Consider the following 16,141-nt stretch of genomic DNA (forward strand, 5'->3'; position numbering starts at 1 on the left):
TTGTATAATTTGTTCGATGTGTATAACTATTTTATTCTTTGAGTACATATAATTTGTTCAACAATGTGTACGTATTTGTGCATGATATGAAGTTTCTATTATTTGTACCGTATAACAAATTGTTCATGATTTCAACTTTTTTTCTGAGCGTATTATTATTTTGTTTGTCATGTTTAATTATTTGTTCGCAGAAAATAACCTTTTGTTTGTAACATTCAATTATTTGTTTCCAGGAGTCGAAATTAATTATTTTGTATTTTAAAAAATATATTTTTTAATTATCTTCGAAACATAATTAATAAGTTGGGTCTTATTTTGAAGATATTGTTGTAAGCAATCCATTGGTGCAATCAAAATTTAATTTGGATATACGATTAAGATCTATAGATTTTTTGTTTTGAAAATTCTTTGCATGCGGATGATGTCACCATTTCCGTCCTATTGCATGTATGCACTGATTACCTTATTTTTCAACGTGAAAGCTAGCACTACGTTTAGAAAAAAGTCGCAAAACAGTCTGACATGAATGCATGCACTACGTTCCAATAGCAGTCACCTTGTCCCCATCCGACATGCATCCATGCACTATTAGAAGGCGACAGGTTGCATTTCTGTAGCCTTCCGCGACGTCTAGACACGTCCACCTTAACATGTGTTTGATTTGCGATCTGCCTTGTGTCTTAGTTCCTAGGGGTAACTGTGAGCCCGGTCAATCTCCCGATCGCCAATAGTCGCTTCTAGGTACATTTGTCAAGACTATCTTTCACAGTTATAAAAAAAAAATCCATGAAAATACTCCATTTCGTGCAGAGGATACTCTCTTCGTTCAAAAATATAGGTCGTTTTGGAATCAAAATTTCGTGCATAGATATTATTATGAATCAAGATATAGTGTATGTGTAGATGCATAATAATATCTATGAATCTAGAAAAATCAAAACGATCTACAATTTGGAATGAAGGGAGTATTTTGTAATGAAGTACAATCTTACTAAAAGAAATTAGCAAGGAACAATAAATGTAGCTTCTGCCCCGATGATGAAAACGTTTCTCACCTTTTCTTCAGCAGTTCGTTGGCAATATGTGTGGAGTTTAGCTATGGTAATTGGAGCTACCTATAGGCCTAACTCTTTTGAGCAATTCTGGATCTAGGCTAGGATTTAGATGCTCCATCATAAACATTTGCATATGGTAGCGGCCTGTGGGCTATTTGCTGGGAGAGTTAGGAATTCAGTCTATTTTGGCTACTGAGATTATATGTCAGGAACTCTTTTAGGTTTTTAATTACTAGCTAGCGCCGGAGCACTAGTCGGTAAACTGGTGATAACTAACTAAAGGAATTTCATATGAAACTTCCTACATTATATATATATATATATATATATATATATATATATATATATATAATATTAAAGTGCGGTAATTTTTTCCAACCGTTGTGGTCGTTTTGCAAAAAAGTCCTCAACTTTTTTAATCAACCCACAGTCCACGAGGTCATCCGGCGCTTGCGCTTGTTGCAGCAGCTGCCCACGGCAATGCTCTTGGGCAAGGAGAACACTAATGGCCTGCCACCTCGGCCTTGCCTACGGTGCCGCCTGCGCCACACACCTCGGCGTGCTCGCCTTTGCCTCCGCGTCCATCGCTGGAGAGCTCGCGCACCACATCATCTGCCACCGCTGCCACCTCATCCTTGTTGCCGCCGCTGCCTGTGCCACATGCCTCGGCGTGCTCGCCTGCGCCTCCGTGTCTGCCACTGGAGAGCCCATGCGCCGCATCATCTGCCGCCGCACGTTGCTAGGTAAGCAGGGCTCGACCCCCGCGCCCCCTACCTAGCCGCATCATCCGCCACCACGAACTGTTGGGTAAGCAAGGCTCGCCCCCGTCCAGCTGTCCGTTGCGGAGGTGCGTCGGCCACCTGCTCAATGGATGGCCACCTGCTCAATGGACGGCCACCTACTCGATGGAGGCTAGAACTCCATGTTCAATGAGCTTATTGCCTCCCCTGATGCCCATCGGGCAGCCTGAGAGAGAGCCCGAGTGCCGCCTCCACCAGGCCGCCGAGTGGGTCGTCGACACCACCAAGATGCGCGCTTGCCAGTGAAGATCTACAGCCTGGCCGTCGAGAGCTCGTCGTCGGCCTAGAGAAAGGCACATGCGGTTGCCTTCCGATTTGCTTGGGGAGGATAAGATAAGGTTTGTGAGTGAGAATAGAGATGTGTTTTGCGGCTGCCTGGTGATTGCTCTAGGAGGACAAATTTGTTCTTGGGTTGCTGGGCTGAAGGGAAATAGTAGCCTGCTGTGCTTTTTTTCTTTGGTCCTTTTATTTTTTAAGGGCTGCCAGGTCAGCATGGGCTAGAATTTGAGTTAGCGCTGAACCCACAAAATTCACTACGGGTAAAGAAAAAAAAAGAAAAGGATCCAATTTAATTATGCAGGTCCTGAATGTATGCGTGGAGCCACAATAATAATTGTGACGTATCCGTCACCTACGAAATACTGTGCAACTTCGTCAATATTCGGAAGAACATTGCGTCAATATTCGGAAGAACATTGCGTATATAGTTTGTAGGTCTAGCGTGCGCATAGGATGTGTGTGGAGTGTGTGTGAGTGTAGTGTGGGTTTGTATGTACGTTCAGATACTACACTATACCGTAGTTGTCCAGGTTAAAAAAACCGATTAGATGTATTAGGTGGGGGTTTGAGGGTTAATTATGAAAAAAGTGACAGTTGATTAGGACTAGAATCGGGTTCATTTGGTCGTGCAGTTCATTAGGCACACATGCTCCAATCCTCTTTGCGGCAAAAGCTAAGAATTTCACATCTACATCTACCATAAATAATTGACAATCATAAATTAAATTATTAAATTATTGTCAGAGCTTTGAGTTGTGTTTAACTATTTATTGAGTTACAGAGGCGTGTTTGTATTTTTTTCCTCTCCGTTGCAACACACAGGCATATTTGCTAGTATAAATTAAAGGCACTACCTGCATTATAAATTCAAAAGCTACGACAAGAATTTCATGAAGAAATTTGAGCAAGCCCATGAGATGCAAGTATCAGACAGCTTACTCGCAAAAGACAAAAGCTTCAAGCTCTGCTGCTTGAGGAAGGGTACCCTAGGACAAAACCAGGCGTACGGTGTCCAGTCGGCTTCGCCTTGCTTGAGCTCCTCCGGGTAAGGAATATCTTCCAAAACATCAGATTCCAGATGGAACAGAGATGTCCAATACCTTTTCTGGTAATAAGGTTTATCCGCGTAGTAGATGCAGTTCCGTTTGATCGCCGGGAACTCCTTTGCAGAGAGAGCAAACGTGTGTCCACGTTTGCCCAAGAACAGGGAGTAGTCGCCAAGGTCCATCACCCTCTCCCGGAGCTCAACGCGCTGGTAAGGCTCAGACGCCCACTCCGGCTTGTAGACTTCCGCCCACGACGGGTGACCGTGGCTCCGCGTGCGCAGCACCACAAGCAACAGGTCGCCGTCGCAGGCAACCAGATGGACACTGTGCACTGGGTGAAGCTTGTCACACTTGCAGAGCCTGTTCACGACGGACTGAACATGGAAGATCCGAGTGCACTTCGGAGGAAGATCATCATCATCATCAGTTGCGGCGGTGTCGAGGTCACAGATGATGATGTTCTTCTCGCAGTCGATGTAGTACGCTTTCCCTCCATGGAAGAATGTCATGGCTCCGATCTCGTACGTGCCGTACTCGTACATTGGTCCAACCGGCGTCTCCAAGGCGCCAGACGACCGCCGTCTGCCCCATCAAACCCTTGAGCTGGTAACAATGGCGATCCAGTTCGACGGCGACGTGAGCGGGTCGCCGGAGACACTACTAAAAAAAGACCTCTCGTCCCGAGCCTTATACCGGTCAACTTTAGACTCGGTACTGGGTCTAACGGATAATCCCTGGAGCGCCCCCCTCTAGTACCGGTTGGTGGCAACAACCAGTACTAAAGCGGTATTCATTAGTACCGGTTGCTGCCCCAACCTGGTACTAATGTGGCATCCCCCTTTAGTATCGGGTTGGGGCACCAACTGGTACTGATGGGCACCCTTTTACTACCGGTTGTTGTCCCTAACTGGTACTAATTTTCCTTCTATAAGTACCCTCTTTCTTCCGCCAGTCCGAGCCATTTCCTCCAGCTCGAGTTTCACCCTATCCATGGCGAAATAGGGGGAGGTTTTGCCGGATTTGTGACCATTTCTTGGGGATTTCACTCATTCAAGTGTTCTAAAGGTTTGAAACTTTATCCTCCCTTGATACATGGTTAGTATACTAAGTTTTATGCTTTAGAGTTAGAGTAATTTGTGATTTTTAGAATAAGGTACAATGGGGAAAATTTTCATTTATATGAATGTGTTATTTAGAGCTCATATTTGTGATTTGTAGAATAAGCTACAAATTTTTGGATGCTATATTCGTACTAATCAAAGAAATTGATATGAGGTTAGAGGAATAATTTCATAGTTAGTACTTTTCAAATATGAGGTAAATAAATTATGGCAAATGTGAGCGAGATAAATTGTGGTACATAGAGATAATTTGTGTATTTTTATATAAACTTTCAGTAACATTTGGGTTTAATGGTACTCGTATCGGTTATTTCAGCAATTAGGTTATTAAATTGTAGGAAACAATGTTCATTTCTCCCTAATTCAAGAATTTTTCTATATTCTTTAGCTAATTCAACATTTTTATTATAATTTCCAACTAATTCATATATTGCAGAAATTGAAAAATAATTAACTACAGCTCGAGCTTCACCCTATCCATGGTGCCATAGGGGAGGTGCTGCTGGATTTGTGACCATTTCTTGGGGATTTCACTCATTCAAGTGTTCTAAAGGTTAGAAACTTCATCCTCCCTTGATACATGGATAGTATACTAAATTTTATGCTTTAGAGCTAGAGTAATTTGTAATTTTTAGAATAAGGTACAATGGAGAAAATTCTCAACAATAAGTTAGTTCATGTGTATGTACTTCAAAAATCAATTCATATGTTTATACTTTTGAAAAGGCACTTCATGTGTATATACTTAGAAAAATTAGATTAAGTATTTCAATTCATATGCTTATACTTCAAAAACCAATTTATGTGTATATACTTAGAAAAATTAGATTAAGTATTTCAATTCATATGCTTATACTTGTGTATATTCACCGGGATTCCTTTGTACAGTTCAAGCAGTCGGAAAAAAGCCAGTCAGCAACTCAGACCAACACCGATAATGCCCACAAAAAGTAATACTTCCATCGTCTTGGGACAGGAGGTTACAAGTCGGGGGTCATGAAATGGCAAAGGATGGAAGATGACCTAATTACCAGGGGAATAGTACCATATACTCTCAAATGGCCTGAGCGAGCAAAAAATTGGTTTTATGCTCATGACGGCAGGCTCAATCCCGAAGATGGATCAATTGTGTTCGGCAATGAAATAAGAGAAGCGGCTACGAGACTTGATGACTTAGTAAAGAAAACGGCCGATGGTCCTTCGTGCCTGATCGAGAGAGGGACGAGCTGACAATGGCACTTGGAAATGCCGAACACCTGGACGATGCCGAGGCAAAGGAGTCATTACGTGGAAGTTTGCCTTTCGTGAGCACATTGAATCATATAGAAGTCGCCAAAGAAGTAAGGCCGACCAAGCACGACAGTTGCGAGAGCTGCAAGAACAAGTAGCAGCATCAGAGGCAAGAATGGAGGAAATAATCGACCAGTGTGTGGTGCTATCTCTGAGCAAACAAGCCAGTGAACAAACAACTACTGCAGCATCAAGGCCACATGTCGACGTAAGCCCGACTCAGTGTCGAAGCAGTGTCGCTTCCACGGAAGCCCCAACTGGAGGATCCTCTAAGTTACTTGAGGAACACCACCCCGTGGATGACATCACTGGGATAACCCCTTGTGAGCTTGTTACTCCCGTGAAAAATAAGCTCATCGTGGTGGCTTATCGTGTGGCTGAGCAACCGACGCAAGGACAAAAGCTACATGGCATGGAGATTCCAACTCGCAGTTACGCCAAAGTTGGGCTGGACCGAGTGGCCAACGGTTGGGATGACCTGGAACTGGAGATCCCTGGAGGTGACGGGGAAAAGAATCTAGGAGAAGCTATCCATGGTTGGATTATGTGGCCCAAGTACTACATAAGGATTACGCAGCCGAATCCCCCAACCTCTGGATCATCTCTTCAAGGCTCAAGGGTAAGATCACCTATACCATCTGCCAGGGCACCCTCTCTACTACCAGACAGGGATCCTAGCATGAGTCTAGTACCAGAAAGGGATCCAAGTATGAGTCCACCTCCACCTCCTATGAAGAAGCGTTCAGTTCCACCTCCACCTCCTAAGAAGAAGGAGAAGAAGCGGAAGAAGAAGCAACCAGCTAAGAAATTACCATATGATATGATAGATGAGGAACTGAAGAAAGCAGTGGATGCTGAGAAAGAAGTATGAAGGGAGGCTCAAAAAGAAGCATGGAGGCAGAAACAGAATCAGGAGCCACCACTTGATAAGCGTAAACTTCGGTCTTTCATAAGAACCAGAGAGGTAGAGCAAAGGAAATAGCTAGAGAAACCACCGCTATCTGATTACGATAGACAGATAACAAAGCAGGCAGCTAAGAAAAGGAAGAAAAGTGGGCCAACTATTCCTCAACTCGGAACCCAATCCAACCAATTGGTTGCCCTGCTTGTGGTGCTTTCTGAGTTTGACAAGAACCTCTTTGAATTCGCTAAAGATACAAATCTGACCGCAGCTCAACTTCGAGGGGAGGATGACATCCCAACGCACCCTGTCCCTGCAAAATGGAAATATGAGTATGGTAAACCGCTTGTGTGGCTGCAGTTGGTGAAACGTCTCCCAATGAAGATGTACAAGTTGCACAAATGGTACATGGAGGCTACAACACAGGGTTTGGCTGTGATCAAAGTTCGGATCGGTGATGAACATTATTTCCGTGGGGATGACATCATAAATGTGCCGCTGGAGGAACTGTACTTCCTATTCAATCAAGATGCATTAGACAAGTCACTGATCAGTTGTTGGATCCTATAAGTCTTTAATATATTCCTCTAACTTCAAAATCCTCGCTCTAGTCAGTTTGCGATGTCTTAACTCCTATTCGATTTTGTATCATGCAGGATGGAGATTCAAACTTATTGCAGGAACGGATACTATGACATAGGCTTCATGGACCCCCAAGTTATACACTAGGCAAATCTAAGGGATAAACTAAATTGGACCTTGAAGAATGTATTTAAGTTCCTCGACAAGCAATATTACAAGAAGTACATATTACTACCGTACAACTTCAAGTGAGCGTGTTTCCCATCTCTTTCTTTTCCGAACTAACAGTTTAACATAAGACTAACTAGCTTTAATTTGGCTGTACAATTTCCATTGGATACTCCTTGTTATTGTGCCCGATATGAGAGTCGTGTATATCTTCGACTCTTTGAGGAAAAGAAAGAAGAATACGCTGACATCATAGATGCTATGAACAAGAGCTGGGCTCGATTCCGGCAAACTCACACAGGTCAATTGAAGGAGAAACTTATTTGGAAGATAGAATTCCCGGTATGTGTTGAATTTTCACATCTCGTGATACTTCCTTTAACACAAAAAATATTTCATAATTTTTTTTCATATATATAGTGTTTGAGATAGCCGGAGGGTACTAATTTATGCAAATACTACGTTTATGACTGCATCCACGCCTTTATGCATCCAACCCGTATCACCGACCACCAATTAACCGTACGTATACAAAATTCTCAACAATAAATTAGTTCATGTGTATATACTTCAAAAATCAATTCATATGTTTATACTTCAAAAACCAATTCATGTGTATATACTTAGAAAAATTAGATTAAGTATTTCAATTCATATGCTTATACTTCAAAAACCAATTCATGTGCATATACTTAGAAACATTAGATTAAGTATTTCAATTCATATGCTTATACTTCAAAAACCAATTCATGTATATATACTTAGAAAAATTATATTAAATATTTCAATTCATTTGCTTATACTTCAAAAACTAATAATCTTTGCCAATGACACAGATGATGTGTAGGAAGGATAAACTCCTCAAGGCGGAAATTTTCAGGGCAATATAAGAACAACTAAGTGGATTTTTTCTGGACGAGGTCACAAATCCTGCGGGGGAGTTTCATAATGATGGATCAAATCTAGTGCACCGTCAGGAGTCGGGTTCAGAATAGTAGAAATGATATGTGTATGTACAATATGTCTATATATATGTGTAATATTATTCATATATGTGTATGCACAATTTGTATCTATATAATAGTATTTCAAATGTTATATTAATGATAAATAGAGCTTTATATATATTAGCATATTAGAACTAGTATACGTAAAGGAAACAAATACGAAATATGAATATAGAATAAAGAAATAGAAAATAAGAAAAGAAAGAAAAAACAAATCGGTGTGGCAGGCTCTTTAGTACCGGTTGGTATCCCCAACCGTACTAAAGGATACCCTTTTGTACCGATTATTTCAACTGGTACTAAAGGACTCCCTCTAGTACCGGTTGCACAACCGGTACTAGAGGGGTACTAGAAGCGATTTCTCCAGCAGTGAGAGGAAGACCCGGCTAAGGAAGCTCAAGCACAGGAGGAAGATTTCGGTGTTGGAGAGTGGCTCCCACAGCACGAGTCGTGTCGGGGACCTCTGGTCATCCATCAGGGCGAGCCAGCCAAGGGATGCGCCGTAGCAGAACGGGTAGGCCCGCCGGAGGATCGCCGACGTCCAACCTTCGCGCGCCGCGGCGCGGGAGGCGGAGGGAGTAGTCCCAGATCGGTACAAATTTGCACCACCACTCGGAGCCGGCGAGGACCCATGGGCAGAACGCGGTGAGAGGAGAGGTGGAAGCTCGCCAGTGGGTGCAGACCTGGTGGATGTGGAGGTGGTTGGCATCGGAGGATAGCCGGCCAGCGTCCTTTTTCAGAAGCTCGGCGGGGAGGGAAGACCAGCCGATGCAGGCCATCATGAGAACGGATCTTCTTCCTTTCTTGAAGAAAGAGAAGAGATTATGCATCCGACCAAGACAAGTATTTCTGCGCCTGTTAGTATGCGCAACAAAGGATGAACCATGGCTCATATCGAGTTTGGAGTTTGGACACTGAAAGTTTTTAAACTCAACTCACAGAAAAACAAGCCAACCCTGCACAATCTAGTCTCTGTTTTCTGAGTTCTATTTTCTGACACAGCAAGTATCAAACAAAGTTTGGTAACTCCATTTCCTCAGTGAATGGATACAACTCTGTTGATCCTATACTAAAATGGAACACGTCTTCTAGCCTTCAAACAAGCCAAACAGTTGCTGCTCCAGCTCCTTCGCGGCTCGCCAGACGCCCACTTCAATATCCGAATGGTTCTCCAAGTACCAGCGATACGCCGGCACCCAGCACGATGTTCATTCACCAACACAGTTTTCCAGAGTATGCCACGGAGCACAGGATTTGGCACCTTCCAGCACCTCTAGGTGCTATAGGCGTTCTCCTGCGTCGTGTAGAATGTGCTCAGCCGGCTGGTCCAGCGCCCGAGCACGGCAGACGGCTCCATGCCACCCGCGTTGTCTACCACGACATGACAGGCGCCCAGGACGTGGCCATGTAGCCCTTGATGTAGCATTCCACGTGCTTTTCACGGACGCGGAACCACTCCTTTGTTAGGAACACAGCTTGAGGTCAGAACACAGCGCAGCGGACAACGGCGAACATGTTGAGCATGAACACCTGCCAGAGTCATGGGAACGCGATCCCGGAGGATTTATCTTCAAGCACGGCCGGCTTCCAGGTGACCAGACACATACGCACGACATCAGGTCCACCAGCAAGCCTAGTCCACCCTCAGCGCATGGCGTGAGCGGCGACTCCTCGCCGTCTTCATTGCTGAGGACGAAGAGTAGATAGAGATGTGGTTGCTCATCATGCAGCGAAAGTAGCCCATCCAGAAGCTGACGCACAGGTGCCCTGACCCTGATGTACGCGTGTGTCGTTGCTTGCTCGCAGAGTGTCTGTACATCACAGATCACACACAGACACACTTTTACTGTGTTTTCGTTCGCTGCCACCAGAAGAAAACGGGCGGCTGGCTTGGCGCACTAGCGACTATAGCAACCCCACCAAGTTAGCAATCACGCGGTGACCGGCGACGGTGGGAGAGGAGCCGAGAATGGCTGATGACCAAAAGGGAATGGGGTAGGATAACAGGCGGTGACCTTATATTTCAAGACAAAGTGAGTAATGTTAAGATCCCCCCTCGCTCCTGCAAGGCGACCGGGGGCTCCCTTGCGCCGCCGCATCCAAGCCCCACCCTCTTCCTCCTCCGCCTCGCCGTCGCCCGAGCAGGCAACTCGAAGCTCGGCGGCCTGACGAGGAAGCTGACGGTAGGGCTCCTCGGGCGGAGCTACCCTCACACGTCGGTGCTGGACGGCGCGAAGAGGACATGGCTGGGCGGCTCGTCGAGCTCGGGACGGCGTGAATCCGACCCCGCCGTGAGCGGATTCAGCGCTCCCGTGCCTAGATCTGCAATTCCCGCCCCGTTCCGGCATGCGAACGCGTCCAGCGGTGGGAAGGAGGCCAAGAGGCTGCTGCGTGGCACAAGGTTCGGCGTCGGCAGCACAAGGTTCGGCGGCGGCGATGGCGCACTGCCCCTACTATGTGGCAAGGTCTAGCCTTCCACGAGGTGGCACGGGCGCAGATCTGCACAGTCTTGGTGGTGTCGTGGTGGCATGGTTAGGGGTGGTTTGCGTGGGCCTCGACAGTGGCGCCATGGTGGTTTAGCTGGCGCCGGCTTATGCAAGTGCGCGACAATGGTGCCATGGAGGCATGGCTAGCGGCATCGGGCCACCTCTCTTCGGAGGTCGACCGTCGCAAGCAGATCTGCGCTTGTGTAGATTCCATGGGAGGGCGGCTACGGGTGACGACACAATAGCGAGGATGCGGCTTGGCAACGGCCGTGCGTGTTGAGTGCTGGGAGGAGGCCACATGGTGTCCATGGCGTGCTACGAGGCGGCTACGCATGTGGAGCGACAATGGTCGGGCTCATGTGGTACGCGGGTGGTGCGGCAGCGCGGAGGCGACGAAGAAGGCTTTATTCGTGCGACACCAGCGGGGTGCCCGAGAAGGGAGGCCATGCGATATTGGTGGTGCACGGGGCGAGGAGGAGACCGTACCACATCGGCGAGCAGCATAGGGAGGTAGTTATGCGGCGATGCCTGCACACGAGGGAGGATGCGGTGGTGGCTTGGTTGCGCGCTAAGGCGGCTGGTTGGTGATGGGGGCGGTTGCAGGAAGGCGATTGTGTTAGTGTGGCCATGATGAACGGGGAAGTTTGTGGTGGCTGCCAGTGGGAGGTGTCGGGCGAAAGCCCTACTTTGTGTGTCGGGCCGGCAACGATGACATCTTGGGTGCCGCAATTTTCTGTTGGGGACGTTGTGAAGGCGCTCTCCTCCCTTCGATCCTAGAAACTCTAGGTGAAAACCTTGCCTAAGTTCTCTTGGGCGGGCAACAACGGCACATCTAGCATCATGTCCTTCTTGAAGGCATCATCTTTGAAGTTCCAACGGCGGTCGACAGCGTGCTGATAGCTTCCCTGTTTGTTTGGTGGCGATCGGTCACGCATAGCAGCGACGTGTCGGTGCTAAGCTCCGGCCATGGTGGATTTGGGCCTTGTGGTGGAGTGGGTGGAGGCCTAGTTGACGACTTGAGGTGCAGATGTCCACGGTGGCAGATGGCAGCAAGAAGTGGATGTTGGAGCGGTGTTTAGAGGGCAAGACTTCTGCTTGGTGTGAGGGCGACGGTAGGGAGGAGCTGTGCGCTAGTTGTGACCACAAAATTGGCATGAGGTTGCACGTGGTAGGAGGTGGTCAGCAGATTTGCTTCGCTAAAGACACCTGCCTGGAGGTGATCCTCTGATGGCTGCCAGATGCCCTGTGTTCCTCCCTCTATTGCCTCTGAAATATGACGTGGAAGTCCCTCCAGAGGAATAAAATAATTTTTTCCAAAAGATCGAAGATTTTGATACTTACATCAGCAGTTTATCTTTCTTCCTTTTCATGCTTGAGGATGAGCATCGTCTAAGCATGAGAGGAGAGTCATCTCATTATCTTTGACTACTGCTGAGTAAGTAATATGTTGCAAAAAGTTCTAAGGAGCAAAAATAAAAAACTTTGGAAAAAGAAAGAAAGAAAAAGGAAAATGAAAGAAAGACAAAGAAAAAATAAATGAGAAAAAGAAAAAGAGAAATAAAGTACTCCTCAGTTCTTTGAGCTTCATAAAGATCCCAAGTGCTTTCAAGATTAAGGATTATTCCATACTCATTTTCCAACCATCTGCAATCCGATTAAGAGAACTTCATTTGTGTCTCGTGATCACTCTTTGCCCTTGCATATGTCCACCATCTAATGTGTGTGTTCATTCTCTCCCTTTCCATAAGCAATTATTTTCCATGTCCTTTTGACAATCTTAGTAAGATCCATCAAAAGTCTTTCTTGCTTTGATAATATCCTGATTATAATATTTTTGCTAGGACTAATCTTCCCAAAGATCCAGATAAAGCCTTACCTATTTTATAAGTGATGACAAGTTGAAGAAGTTCTAGCATAGGTTTGAGAGAATTGATGAGCAATTGCAATGAAGTTTAAATTGTTGATCTCGGTTCAGTTTCTTTTTGAAAAAGTTTTATTGAAAATCTTCTGAAGTTTGTTTAGGATTGAGAGCAAAAGAATTAATTTACTGTGGAATATGCTTAAATGATATCTACCCTCCATACTAGAGAAGATTTGTTACAACTTGAGTATTAATTGAAAAATCCTATGAGAGAATTATGTTTTCTTGTGTGTGATCAAGTGCAGGATTGAACACTGAAAGGCAACGCTGATTTCTATTGAAGACTTACTCGAGGACGAGCAAGGTTTAGGCATGGGGGGATAGTTGACGCTCGTTATTGACACACTTTTACCCCTGTTTATCTTTAATAATGACATGAATTTAATACCTAAACCATTAATCACACCTAATATACATATGCAACATATTTTGGAGGATATTCTGTTTTTGCAGGAAATTGGACCTAAAAGCATATTTTTGGATAAAGCACTGAACAAGCAACGAACCAGACGAAGACGAAGGCCAACGGGCTCAGGAAGGGCTTAGGCTGATCGGCCTAGAGGAACCTAGGCCAATCGGCCTAGGGTCCTCTAGCGCCCTATGGAGCCCATCTTTGGCCTCCAAGATGACTTAAAGGCTAAGTTTGCGAAGATATGGTAAGGATCACTTCGGGATCAAAGAGGAATTAGAGAAGATCAAGCGGAGATTTGGAAAGTCATTGAAGATCAATCTCATCCCAAAGCAACCGACCTGCCAGGCCCACATGCAAGTGAAAAAAAGACTCCTGAGCATCGAGGGAGACTTGGAGACGAAATAGGACGCGAGGGGCCAAAAGGAAGGCCCAGGCCGATCAGCCTGGGGGTTTCCTTCGCCTCCTCGCCTTCCAATTTTTGCCATGCGTCCTCTGGACTATAAATACCTCCAAAATCCACCGAACCCCATCATTCAGAACGACGTACTCGACGTGAAGCAGCAGAGAAGCAGAAGGAGCTTGAGGAATACCACTTCGGAGAGCCGAGGGCCGTGCAGTTGTCAGGGGATAGCGTAGGCGAACCTCTGCCGACGTGATCACCCTGCGAGAAAGATCACGCTGGAGTTCTGGAGCTAGGAGTCATCAAGATCAAGGTAGGATCCCGATAGTGATCTTGTGATGTACAATCATTCATGGTGAAGTAATTGCTGTGTTCATATTCTTAGCGATCTAGATATCTCCTTTGATGGTTTTATGCTTTATCGGGGTTGCTTACTTTTCAATTTATTAATCGATGATAGATTGCTTAGGATGTTCTTGTGGTCGTGGTGACCGAATTTGCATGCCTGATCTACTGATGAGTATAACATGTTCTTTCGATCGTGCTTTTAATCTACCTATGCTGATAGGGGGGATCGTGATGGGATCTTTCTTGTGTAAGATAAGAAATTTCGGGATCCAGACCGGAGGTGTAGATTTAAACATGCTTTTACTAAGATCATATCTGTGTTGCTTTGCTATCCATGCTCAAAATTACAACATATGTATAGTCTAGGTTGCTCTAGATTGGTTACCTTTGCTCTATTTGTTATCTGTCTGTACATATTTAGTAGATTAGATCTGAATCACCAATCAACACTAAGTCCATACTAACAATGCAAGTTAAAATAGATCTTGTGCTATAAGTTCCACGGATTGATAAACCTTGGGAGAGTACTCTGAGGGAAGAGCTACAACTGATCCGTGCGCTTGCGGTTCACAAATTGGCGTGCTAATAGCCGTCAACACTTGGCAAGTGTTAGTCTGGTGTAGGACAACTTCGTTCGAAGATGCAAGCGGATTCGATGGCTCGACAGCTACACGGCTTGCAACAGACCACGGTGGCTAACCCTGCATAGCAGTGGCTGGCTCGCACGTGGGACATCGTCGGTAATGATGGTGCTGGCGGTGACGATGGGTTATCCTCTGTCAGCTTTGTGCCCAGGTGACGGTGTTGCTGTTGGTACACGAGCACTGGTGTTGTGGAGTGTTCTGGTGGTGTCACCACCCCCTCTCGACTAACCGTGTTCTCTATGGCGAGTTCGAGTTTGGCGTATGTTGATGACCCAATCCAACCCGTCAGGATTGGCTTAGTTGCTCTTTTACGTAGTTTCTCTTTTTTTTACCTGGTTATGGCCTTCCAGAGATATATTCTCATATTTTTTCTTCTATTGATTATGCATATTTTGTGTGCCGCTCTAAAAAAGAAGAAGAAGACTCGTCCGCAAGTCCACGCCCGGCAGTGTTTCTTCCATGAATTGCCTCCGTGCGCTAGTTTTTCTTTTTTTTAAAAAATCTCAATTACTGCCTTGAGTTCAAACTCTTCAACATAATTTTGATTCGAGGTACTCCCCTAACCATTTTAGTTGGTCCAGTATACCATTTAATAAGTTTTTGTTTTTATTTCTCTACTAAGTTTGAATGGAGTTTCAACTTAAAATTTATGAGGTGATAACGGCCATCATAACTTATGTTAAAAAAGTGCATCACGGATTTTTCATCTTTATTTTTCGTACTATTTTGTATCTCTAAGGTTATCTTTTGTAAGAAAATTGAACCAAAATTTCCTAGTAGATTTTTTCGCACACAGGTTAAACTTGGGTGGAGGGACGGTAAGTTTGGATTTTTTTTCCTTTTTTATAAGAATCCAGCTTATGCATATTAGTCTGCTGCTATTACAAGTTGTGTCTCTAAGTCATTAACGTAATAATGTCACCGCATACGTGACAATTAGACAACCAAATAAGTGTTTTCAAATCGACATCACATGAAAATGTTTTGGAATAATACAAATCCAATAGTTTCAAATATGCATGGTACAATGTACGACACATTAACTAACAATCAGTTAAAAATTAAAATATTTAAATCTTACGTTCCAAATTCCAAAGGTGCCTTTGAACTTTAAAGGAGGGAGTCGAAAAGTACATTTTACTCCCACGGTGATCAGGCGGCGCCGTCGTCCGTAGTGTTGGGGAGCTGCCAAGGAAGAAGGGTCGGGGTGGAGCAGCTTCTGCAGCAAGCGTTGTCCATCCATCCCTGTACTGCGACGGCGGGGGTGTGGGGGATCTGCGGCCACACACTTCTTCTCTCTTCACTCACAGAAAGCAAAGCTGGCGGCATCCAAGGTCGGACACCACTGCTCCACCATGGCTGTTGCCGCCACCCCGCCCCACTGCTCAGGGTGCCGGTGGCGGGGCCGCAGCCGAGACAAGCTGACCACGCTTCCTAGGAGTCGTCGGGAACAGCCTGCGCCTGGTGGGTGGTGGCTTTCATCGGCGGCGGCGCGGGTTGGCTGGCGGGTGCAGGAAGCGACCGACTACTACGAGCTCGCGAGCGAGGCTCGGGGCGGGACGCCACCCTCCTCCCGCGCAGCCAGCTCCTGCCTGGCCGGGCTGTCGGCCCTCTCCACCCTACTGCCCGCATCTACGCCCCACCCTGCCCCACACAGCAGCCGCATCACCCATGCCTCGTG

This window comes from Setaria italica, chromosome IV, assembly GCF_000263155.2.
Source record: "Setaria italica strain Yugu1 chromosome IV, Setaria_italica_v2.0, whole genome shotgun sequence".
Taxonomy (NCBI): Eukaryota; Viridiplantae; Streptophyta; class Magnoliopsida; order Poales; family Poaceae; genus Setaria; species Setaria italica.